The sequence below is a fragment of the Bombina bombina genome, chromosome 2 (genome assembly GCF_027579735.1).
Source record: "Bombina bombina isolate aBomBom1 chromosome 2, aBomBom1.pri, whole genome shotgun sequence".
Taxonomy (NCBI): domain Eukaryota; kingdom Metazoa; phylum Chordata; class Amphibia; order Anura; family Bombinatoridae; genus Bombina; species Bombina bombina.
The window spans coordinates 414,350,451-414,363,176 of NC_069500.1; positions in this window are offsets into that span (position 1 = coordinate 414,350,451).

Genomic DNA, 12,726 nt, shown 5'->3' on the forward strand with positions numbered 1-12,726 from the left:
AGCAGGAACTGCAGAAAACAAAATTTATGTTTACCTGATCAATTATTTTCTTTCCTGGCATATAGAGTCCACAAATACATTCTAATTACTAGTGGGAATCCAACTCCTGGCCACCAGGAGGAGGCAAAGAACACCCCAGCAAAGCTGTTAAGTATCACTCCCACTTCCCATAAACCCCCAGTCATTCAGCCAAAGGAATATGAAAAGAGAAGAGGACACAAAGGGTATAGAGGTGCTTGAGGTCTAAAAAAAAATGACAAAAGTCGTCTCAAAAATTAATTAAGGGCGGGTCGTGGACTCTCCATGCCAGGAAAGAAAATCATTTATCAGGTAAGCATAAATTTTGTTTTCTTTCCAATCGCATGGAGAGTCCACAAATCCATTCTAATTACTAGTGGGAACCAATACCCAAGCTAGAGGACACAGAATGGAAGGGAAAACAAGACAGGCGGACCTAAAGAAAAGGCACCACCACTTGAAGAAAAATGAAACCCCAGCTGAGGCAAAAACATTGAATTTGTAGAATTTGGAAAAAGTAAGGACCTTGTGGCCGCCTTGCAGATTTGTTCCACAGAAGCCTCATTTTTAAAGGCCCAAGAAGAAGAGACAGCCCTAGAGGAATGAGCCATAATCCTCTCAGGAGGCTGTCCAGCTGTCTTTTAAGCCAACCGAATAACATGTCTCAACCAAAAGGAAAGAGTAAAAGTGGCCTTCTGGCCCTTACGTTTACCAGAGAATACAACAAAAAGGGCAGTAGATTGTCAAAAATCTCTAGTTGGCTGCAGATAGAACTTCAGAGCATGCACAACATCCCTTATGCAACAAACGTTTCTTCTGAGAAAAAGGATAACAGAATGAAGGAACAACAATTTCCGAATTGATATTGTGGTCCGACACCACCTTAGGAAGAAATCCCAATTTGGTATGAAGGACCGCCTTATCCGCATGAAAATTAAGGTGAGGGGGATCACACTGCAGAGCCGAAAGCTCTGAGACTCTACGAGCAGAAGAAATAGCGAGACAAAACAGAACCTTCCAAGATAATAATTTTATATCAACAGAGTGCATAGGCTCAAACGGAGCCTGCTGCAGAACCCTAAGAACAAGATTAAGGCTCCATGGAGGAGCAACAGGTTTAAACACAGGCCTGATTCTGATCAAGGCCTGAACTAAGGATTCAACATCTGGCAAGTCTGCCAGACATTTATGCAAAAGAATCGATAGGGCAGAGTTCTGAACCTTCAGAGTACTGACTGACAAGCCCTTCTCCAGGCCTTCTTGAAGAAAGGACAGAATGCGGGGAACCCTCACCTGACTCCAAGAGAAACTCCTAGATTTGCACCAAAAAAAGTATTTACACTATACCTTATGTTAAATCTTGCGAGTTACCGGCTTACGAGCCTGAATGATGGTATCAATAACCTTCTCAGAAAAACCTTGTTTAGACAAAACTAGGTGTTCAATCTCCAAGCATTCAGTTTCAGAGAATCTAGGTTGGGTTATAGGAAAGGACCTTGAAATAGAAGGTCCTTCCTCAGAGGCAACTTTCACGGGGTAAAAGACGACATCTTCACCAGATCTGCAAACCACAAACCCTGGTATTTTGCACCAAGGAACTCTTTTCCAGATTCACCTTCCACCTGTAGGAGCGGGGAATCGACAACAGAGAATCTGTGTGGGATCTTGCTAAATGGAAAGATGGCTCCTGAATTCTTTGAGATCTGGCCACTGCCAGAAGAGCCCCTAGAACCTTCATAAAGATTCAAGGGGCAGTGGCTAGGCCAAAAGGTAGGGCTACAAATTGGAAGTATTTGTCCAAACAAGGCAAGCTGCAGAAATTGGAAATGTTCCCTGTGGATAGGAACATTGAGATAAGCATCCTTCAGGTCGATGGTAGTCATGAACCTCCTGAACTAAAGGGAGAATAGAATGGATACTTTTTGAAGGATGGAACCTTGAGAAATTTGTTGAGACACTTGAGCTGTAAAATGGGTCGAAAAGTTCCCTCTTTCTTGGGAACCACAAATAGGTTGGAATAGAATCCATGACCTTGTTCCGACAGAGGAACTGGGACAATCACTCCTAGAGAAGCGAGATCCTTTACACAGTTTAAGAAAGCCTCTCTCTTTATCTGGTCTGCAGATAATCTTAACAGGAGAAATCTGCCTCTGGGGGGACAAGATTTGAACCCTATCCTGTATCCCTAGGAGACTACTTCCACTGCCCAAGGATCTGGGACATCGCAAATCCAAGCCTGATGAAAGAAGGAAAGCCTGCTCCCCACTTGATCCATGACTGGATCTGGGGCAGACCCTTTATGCTGATTTATTCTCAGAGGAAGGCTTCTTGGAATACTTACCCTTGTTCCAAGGCTGGTTAGACCTCCATGAGGTCTTGGCTTGCTCAGGCTTGGAAGAAGAAGAGGCTTTCTGTCCTTTGAAGTTGCAAAAGGAACGAAAATTAGAATTTTGGCGGCCTCTTGTCCTGTGGCAGAAAGGCTCCCCTACCACCAGTAGCCATGGAAGTTATTTCATCCAGGCCAGGACCAAATAAAGTCTTGCCCTTAAAAGGCAGAGACAGAAGTTTAGACTTGGATATCACGTCAGCAGACCAAGACTTTAACCACAGGGCTCTGCAAGATAGAATGGCAAAGCTAGAAATCTTTCCCCCCAATCGAACTACTTGCATGCTGGCATCACAGATAAAGGTATTAGCCAGCTTTAAAGCCTAGATTCTATCATGGATCTCCTCTATTGTAGTCTCCTTGGAAATTAGATTGGACAAGGAGTCGCACCAATAAGAGGCTGCACCAGCAACTGGTTGCCATTGTAGACCCTGGTGAAGAAGCATCTTTCTTAAGTAACCTTCCAGTTTCCTATCCATAGGGTCCTTAAAGGAGGAACTATCCTCTAGAGGAATAGTGGTTCTCTTGGCTAAGGTGGATATAGTGCCCTCTACATTAGGAACAGTGTGCCAAAGATCTCGCACAGAATCATCAACAGGAAACATCTTTTTAAAAACAGGAGATGGGGAAAAAGGAACACCCGGCTTCTCCCATTCCTGAGATATAATGTCAGACATGCAATCTGGCACAGGAAATACTTCCACAGATTTGGGTTTGACATCAAAAACTATTAAGTTTATTAGCCTTTTTAGGTCTCTGCAACTGTAGTTTTAGAGTCCTCCAAAGTAGCTAGAACCTCTTTCAAAAGTAAACGGAGGTGTACCTACTCTGAGTCTGCTGTACTAGCAACAGCAGATTCAGAATCAGATATCGCGCCCTCAGAAGCAACCGATGAGTGATCCTCCTCAGATAACTGAGATTGACTGACTAAAGCAGCCTTGGCCGAATCAGAACTACTTGATTTAGAAATGCTCTTAGATTTTTTTCTTTCTTTTACCAGCAATAGGTAAAGGACTCAGGGCTGCAGAAACCACAGAAGTTAGTTGTGCAGCAAAATCACCTGGTAAAAATACACCCCGGGAACTAATTGTGAGGAACTGCAGGGCACTGCATGTGACACTGTCAGAGACTGGGACGTTTGAAGAGAAAGCTAATGCATAACCTGAACAGCATTATACTGAGAGAAAGATGGTTTAGAAAGGGTGTCTTTATTTTTAGAAAGTAACATTTTATTTAGGCAAGAGGAACATGACCTGAGCCTCAACACAATAAAGACATTTGTCAAAGGACAGGGATATATTTTTATCAGCATCCATTGTCCACACTCCAGCTCAGTATTGGTGTACACAAAAGAAAACTATCACTTTAAATATCCCAAATCTATGTAGGGATCTAAGAAAAATGTTATGGACATTAAATATGTAAAAAATAAAACGAATAAACACCACTATTCCCCACCATTGCTGGAGAAACTCCCCCCACCAGTGACCAGAGATTGAATTTCACACAATAACCTAAAGATCCTGATCCTGTGAAGTGAAGCTCCTTGAAGCTGCAAAGATCAGCTGTGCACAAACGGACTCTCCAGAGACTGCTGCGGTCCGTATCCGGCTTGCTCAAAAACAATCATAGACTAAGCCGCAACTAAGTGCGACATCATAGAGGGCCAAACCCCAAAAGTACGCAAAATACTGCTCTGTACAAGTAAAAGCCCGTATACGGCTATAGTAATCCCTCTGAACAGTGACCCAATCTGTACAAAGATTGTAAGGGCCAAAAATGCGCAAAATACTGCACTGTACAAGAATGGTAACGCTCTGTGCTATGATCGTCCGGATAGTAAAACACCCACTGTGCACCACATGCAACATAACCCTTATGGCCATAAAAATAAAGAATATCCCAATTATCTTATCTCTCACAAACTGACAGTACAGTGCCCTGTCTCTGCTGCCCAAAAGTTATATCCCCAAATTTAAAGAGATATCCAGTCCTTGAAATTCTCTTAGGAGTTAACTTCAGAAGTGCTGCATCCTTCTAACCTAGAAGGCAAAAGCACTTACCTGTGGATCCGCTGCAGGGCAGGTACAGCAACACAGGTATTACAGACTCAGCCGACCTCTGACAGGGACCTGTAGACAAAGAAAAGCAGAGTAACCAACCCTGGTTTTCTATATAGGGGTAGCATAGATGTTGGAAGGAAAGCAAGGACTACCTCGCCGTCTTCCAACTGCTAAAAGCCACCATTACTCTTAATAAAGAGGATTACATGGACACAGCATAGCCCCAATCCTTGCTTGCAGGGAAAAGTACCCATTAAAGGATTAAATATCTTCAGACACCATATTTGCACATCCTCCTGATGTACAAGGCAAAGAATGACTGGGGGTTAATGGGAAGTGGGAGTGATACTTAAAGTGAAAGTCAATCCTAGCGTTTTACAAATGCTAGGATTGACTATTGAAACAAATAAAGGGGACTTTCATTCATGAAGTATAAGATACTTCATGTAGAAAGCTCCTTCGTTTGTTTCAACCGATCGCCGTTCTTAGCTGCTACAGCAGCCCACGGCTAAAAAAAAGGGCGCCAAGCTGGATTTACCGCACGGCTATTGGCTAGGAGGTGAAAACATCACCTCTTAGCAAAAAATCTTTTTAACCATGGGCTGCTGTAGCAGCTAAGAACGGCGATCGGTTGAAACAAATAAATAAACTTTCTACATGAAGTATCTTATACTTCATGAATGAAAGTCCCCTTTATTTGTTTCAATAGTCAATCCTAGCGTTTGTAAAACGCTAGGATTGACTTTCCCTTTAACAGCTTTGCTGGGGTGTTCTTTGCCTCCTCCTGGTGGCCAGGAGTTGAATTCCCACTAGTAATTAGAATGGATTCATTGACTCTCCATGCCATTTGAAAGAAATATAGCTTAGTTTTACTTATTTTTTTGTATTATTAGAATCCCATAGAAACCATCTTCCAAAGACCTGACCATCCTAAAGCTCCCCCCCACCCATTTTATATTTCTCTCTACCTGTCTAAGAGAGAAAATGTTTGTTTGATCCATAAAGGATTTTTTTCAGTACTTTGCAGAAAATAAAGACACATTTCATTTGTTGTCTTGGTATCTTTTATTGAAAAGCATGGACATAAGCTCAGCAGCCTACCCATTTCAGGAGCACTATATGGCAGCACTATTTGTTGCCATGTAGTGACTATTTGTTGCCATGTAGTGCTCCAGACACCAACCTATGTACAGTATCTCTTCAACACAGAATATCATAGGAACAAAGCAAATTTGATAATAGAAGTAAATTGGAAACGTATTTTAAAAATGGTGTACTCTGTCTGAATAACAAAAAGAACATTTTTGGGTATCATATCCCTTTAACGGGGAGCACACCGAGAGAGGTCTCAAAGAGGTACAGCGTAATAAGGGAGCCATACGAACGGAAATAGCCCTTGACACAGAGAGGGATTCTCAGCATAACGGGCTGCGGCAGGAGGTGAGAGCGGGCTCTGTATGACTGACTGAGCTGTAGGGGAGAAGGGAAGAGGATAAGGCACCATATCCTATATGCACAGAACCATAGGCAGTCTCACCACAATTATACAGGGCAGCAGCAGGTCATAGACGGGGGTTACACAGGAGAGCAGATTCCTCAGCCCTGATCTCTAATAGCGCCTAACACGGAGAGAGACCCATAGAGTAACGGGTCATAACAAGAGGTGAGAGCGGGTCCCGAATTGTTACCTCTGCTGTGGGGAAGAGAGAGGGAGAGTAGGGCACCTTGTTCTACGTGCACACAGAGTAGTACAGGTGGGCCTGTCGCACTTGTACAGGACAGCAGTACATTATAAAGTGGACTGTATAGAAAAGTAGGCTCCCTGGCACTAATAACACTGTGTCAGGGGGATAAAAAGCAACAGCAGGGGGATTAGCAAGATACACTTTGTTAGGAAACCCTGCATACAGAGAGGCATTCACCCCTTTAAATATACATATCTGGCTAACTTAGCTGCAGAGGCCTAGACCTCCAACAGCAGAAAGTGAAACTAGAGTTGTTCAACTATAAGAAACACCTGACCAGCGCATACTAGATCCTGCATACTCCAGCCCTCTGGCACAGTTTTGCTGCTGCGTTCACAGCTGTTGCGTTCACAGTGATTAACTGCTTCACTAAAACATCTCCCTTTCTTTTGCTCTCTCCCTGCGGTCATGCCTGGCCGCAAATTAAATAGGCCAGATAAACACAACAAATCTAAACTAATTCAATAGTACCTAAAACCACAAGAATCAGTCCCTACAAATCCACAATGGATCGAATAACAAATCAAGAACCTGCGGCACTACAACAATCACCACCTACCTCGGCGACCAATACATCACTAACCAAAGATGACCTGAGGGCTCTTTGTACAAAGGATGATATAAAAGAAATCATTGGAGAAGTTAAAAGCTGGTACGGTGAACTTAAAAAAGATTTGTCAAAAGTTACTAACAGAGTTTTAGCCTTAGAAGAGAACCACAATACCACCTTTAATGATATACAACATATCTCAAAACTGGCCTATGAGCAAGAAGAAACTATTCAACACTTGCTGGAGAGAGTTGAAGATCTGGACAATAGGGGCAGACGTAATAATCTACGCATACGTGGTGTCCCAGAATCAGTTCAGCAGGCCGCTATAGAGGGATACCTCCAAGACCTGTTCAGAACTCTCAAAGGTACGAGCAGCTCTCCTGACATTTGTATTGAGAGAGTGCATAGAGCCCTACGAGCAAAGCCACCGCTAAAAGCACCACCTAGGACATAATTTTAAAACTCCTCAATTACAAAGATAGAGAAAAAATCCTCCAACATGCTAGGCAGAAACAGAAGTTCACCCATGCAGGCAACCATATACAGATATTTGCGGACCTTTGCCCGACAAAGTTTCAGAAGAGAAGGGAACTACATTTCATCACATCAGTACTAAGAGAGCAAAAGATCCCATACAGATGGGGCTTCCCTGTCAGCATTATCGCTACCAAAGACAATGCTACTGCCATATTTAAAAATCTGGCCGACCTCCCCCACTTTAATAACGTCCTGCAAATCAACATTCCACACACGGAAGGAGAACAGTCCTGCACCAGAGAGAAACCACAGCCGGACAGCCCCACTCACACGGCATCACAGATGGAACAATCAAAACATCATTCCCCAACAGAGGTGCAATTAACGGACTTGACAGCCACCTGACCCGGGGCTTTCTCCAACCTGGACTGATCCTTTGAGTGTGCTTTTGTAGCTAAAGGTCGTATATTTATCTTAATTTAAAACATGTTTCAGAATACGTTTTGGTGGTGGGGATACTACCCTTATAATTGAGTTTACTGTTATAATACTTATACTTGCTTATTGTTAGTTGTATTATTATAGCAACAGTTTATATTGCCACTTCTGACTCCTAACTCAGAAGGATTTGAGAATCATACACTGCTTCACTGTTAGTCTTGTTAATAGAACTATTGTACGGACTGTCAGGCCTGTATTAGTATAGTACTGCCGGTTAATCACCCCACACTACAACACCGCTACCCAAGAAAACAGGCTTTCTGAGACACAAATACACAATCCTCCCAAGTAAGTCTTGATTTATAAAAACAGGAAAGATGTCAAATTTGCACCCACTCACACTCACAACTGTGAACGTAAAAGGCTTAAATAGCCCGGAAAAAAGATCAATGGTTTTCAGGGACTTATACAAAGCAACAGGTGACATTCTGTTTTTGCAGGAAACACATTTTAAGAGAGGTAGAGAGCCAAGATTTCTAAACCACAAATATAGATTCACATACCTGGCCTCGGGCACCTCCAAAAAAGGAGGAGTGGGTATTTTGTTTAAGAACTCAGTTTCAGGCCACATACATAGAAAAAGACAAAAATTGAAGATATATAATCTTGGTCTCCTATATAACAGACCAGTTACGCTGGCGAATGTATACCTACCTAACAAAGATCAGCACCACCTTTTTAAAACCATATTTCACTCACTTTTGGTACATTCTAAAGGGATATTGTTTCTTGGCAGGGACTTCAATCTGCCACTAGAGCCACAGATAGACACATCCACAGGAACTACTAGTACACCTAAGCGAGTGATTAAGATTATTAAAAATTATGTACACCAACTGAAATTACATGATGTGTGGAGAACAATAAACACACATACCAAAGACTACACATTCTACTCAAACCCACACAATACGTTTACAAGAATAGACTACATACTTGCTGATCAGATGGGTCTATCCATGATCACAGAATCCAAGATTCTGCCCATCACATGGTCAGATCATGCCCCTGTGCAATGTGCAGTGGACTGGCCAGACATACTACATAGACCTTATATATGGAGGTTAGATGAATACATGTTGGGGAACACCCTAACTAAACAAGCAATAGACAACACCCTAGGTAATTATTTTAAAGAAAATGACTCAGAGGAAATAACCCCATTGACTGTTTGGGAGGCACACAAGTGTGTAGTTAGAGGGGAATTCATAGCCCATAAAGCGAGAGAAATGAGATAGAACAGACAGTTCCTAAACTCCACTCTGGCACAAATAGGATATTGGGAAAAGGACCACAATCCACCGACATACTAGAATCCTTAACACGAACCAGACAATCCCTTAAGAATTATCTCACAAAAGAATTTCAAAGAAAATCTGCCCTACTAAAACAAAAATACTATGAGGTTAAAGACAAGACAGGCTCATCACTGGCAAAATCTTTGAGACAACGCCAGCTTAACACACATATCCACTACATTAAGGATACTCAAGGGGACATACACAAAGACAGTAAAAACATTGCAGAGACATTCATACAATATTAAACATCTCTGTATAACATAAAGGACACAACCACACCACAGTGTATTAAGAATTTCTTATCGGATCTAGACTTACCTACACTAGATAAAAAGGAGTCCGAATGCTTATACCTTCCTATATTTATAGAAGAAATAAAAAATGCGATAAAAACAATGCCCAGTGGAAAAAGTCCGGGCCCGGACGAATTTAGCATGAAGTATTACCGAACGTACCCACAACATCTTTTATCTCCCCTAGCAAACATGTTTAATTCGCTCCTAGACACAAACGTTTTTTCAGAAACCATGTTAGAAGCCCATATTTCCGTCTTGCCAAAGTCGGGGAAGGATCCAAATAGACCCGAGCATTTACGTCTGATTTCATTACTGAATTCGGATATCAAAATTTTTGCCAAAATCTTGGCCAATAGAATAAACCAATTCTTACCTAAAATAATAAATACAGATCAAGTAGGTTTTATACCAGGAAGAGAGGCAAAGGATAACACCCTAAAAGCATTGCAACTTATATCCTATGTTAAAAACAACAAAATACCAGTGGTCCTGATCTCCGACGCAGACAAAGCTTTTGACAGGGTAAATTGGCAATTCTTAAAAGCAGTAATACATAAAAAAAGACAGATTTATTAATCATGCTTTCTCTCTTTACACATGTCCCATGGCCAAGATTAAGGTAAACGGTCTGTTATCAGACAAGTTTTACATTAAAAATGGAACAAGACAGGGATGCCCCCTTTCACCAGTACTTTTCACATTATCCATAGAGGTGCTGGCACAAAAAATTAGAAACAATGCACAGATCAAAGGTATACAGATAGGCAATTCTGAACATAAATTAGCGTTATATGCGGACGATGTCCTACTTACACTTTCGGAAATAGAAACGTCCCTGCATACAACCCTAGAAACATTTAAGAGCTATGGGAAAGTGTCAAATTTCCTAATAAATACTACAAAATCAGAGATGTTGAATATAACGTATGGAGAAACCTTATTTCACCAACTAACACAAAATTGCCCCCTAAAAATACAAAAATCAAAACTTAAATACCTGGGTATCTACTTAGCACCAGACCCCAAAGTAATATTTCAGGCTAATTATAAAACCCTAGAAACTGCCTTAACTGCAGACCTTTTGAGCTGGAAGAACAAGTCTATCTCTTGAATAGGCAGAATAAATGTAATAAAAATGAATGTCCTTCCCAGACTATTATATTAGCTACAAACTACCCCCATACAACTTCCACACCAATACCTACCTAAAATTCAGTCATTTATAGAACAATTCATATGGCAGGGAATTAAACCAATAATCGCAAAACAAACAATGTACTTACCCAGGGAAAGGGGTGGGTTGGGAGTCCCAAATATACACAACAGCAATAGCCCTACAAAAACTAATAGAGTTGTGCACAAATAATAACCATAAGCAATGGGTCCAAATAGATAGACACATATTGGGACTGAACAATGCCGGAGTCGCAGAGTTGAGGCCTGCAATCATACAACAATACCAGCTGTTAGATGAGTTCTTTCAGATGTGGGACAAATTGACAAACACTTCTACTCACATATCCAATGTCCTCTCCCCCATGCTGCCTATATGCAACAACCTTGCTCTCCCGTGGAACCACAAAGACACTTAGTCGGAGTCTGGGAGTCACATAAAAAACAGAATCCTATCAATATTCCTTCAAGACGGGAAACCTAAATCGCTAGCAACCATCATATCCCTTTAACAGATATGAAGAAGATAACTGTTAAATATGCAATTTGAGGAGGGTATTCTACGTTGATAAATTAATCAGAGTTCAACTTGTAGACTTCTTATTAAATATAAATAATGCAAACATGTACATCCAGTACCAAAGTGTATCAGAACATAGAGTGACTTGGAGGAACACAAAAAATAAAATAAAAATATCTGCTTTATATAGAGGCATATGAAATAAAGGATCTAAAGTACATAAAAGAGTATTATTAGCGTGTCATAGCGAGGTGTAATGTGTTGGCATTTTATTAAATGTAAGAAATGGTAATGATAACAAAAGGGTGCTATGTGTAAGGTACTAGCTAGAGGTAACATTGTCTCATTGGGCTTCATTTATTAAGGGTCAAGCGGACAAGATTTGCTACCGTGGACATCGCTGTGAGTGAACAGCATACGCTGTCCGTATTTATCATTGCACAAGCATTTCACAAGTAATCGGCCGCTAGCAGGGGCTGTCAGTCATCCCGATCGGATCGGAATGATTTCAATCCACCACCTTTTATGTGGCAGATAGTTTACCGCTGCTTCTTAACTTTAGTTTCAGGCAGCCTAACACGATTGGCCTCTAAAGTAGCAAACGCTGTTTAATAAATGGAGTCAATTGTCTTTACTCAATACTAAGAAAAGGGATAAAGCGTAGAATGGCCAACCCAGCATGAACAAAAAGGGATAGAGACTGGGATTTATACACTCGTGATATAATGTAAAGGGACATCAAATTGCAAAAAGAAAAACATTTTATTATTGCACTATTGATTGCAAATAACTATCGGCTAGATTACGAGTTTTTGTCGGTAATGGTGTGCAGCGCTAACGCTCCTTTTTTTCTTACTGCTCACTTAAGACAACGATGGTATTTTACGAGTTTTCTGCAAGCCGGCGTTAGCCTCAGAAAAGTGAGCGTTGAGCAGAATTTAGCTCCACATTTCACCTCAATACCAGCGTTGCTTAAGTCAGCGGTAAGCTGGCTGAACGTGCTCGTGCACGATTTCCCCATAGGAAACAATGGGGCTGAGCTGGCTGAAAAAAACCTAACACCTGCAAAAAAGCAGCGTTCAGCTCCTAACGCAGCCCCATTGTTTCCTATGGGGAAATACATTTTATGTCTACACCTAACACCCTAACATGAACCCCGAGTCTAAACACACCTAATCTTACATTTATTAACCCCTAATCTGCAGCCCCCCACATCGCCGACACCTGCATTATAGTATTAACCCCTAATCACAGCCGCCACCTACATTATCCCTATGAACCCCTAATCTGCTGCCCCCAACATCGCCAAACCCTACATTTTATTTATTAACCCCTAATCTGCCGCCGCCAACGTCGCTGCAACTATAAATTTATTAACCCCTAATCTGTCTCCGCCAACGTTGCCGCCACTATAATAAATTTATCAACCCCTAAACCTAAGCCTAACCCTAACACCCCCCTAGCTTAAATATAATTTAAATAAATCTAAATACATTTACTATAGTTAACTAAATTATTCCTATTTAAAACTAAATACTTACCTATAAAATAAACCCTAAGCTAGCTACAATATAACTAATAGTTACATTGTAGCCATTTTAGGATTTATATTTATTTTACAGGCAACTTTGTATTTATTTTAACTAGGTACAATAGTTATTAACTATTTAATAACTACCTAGTTCAAATAAGT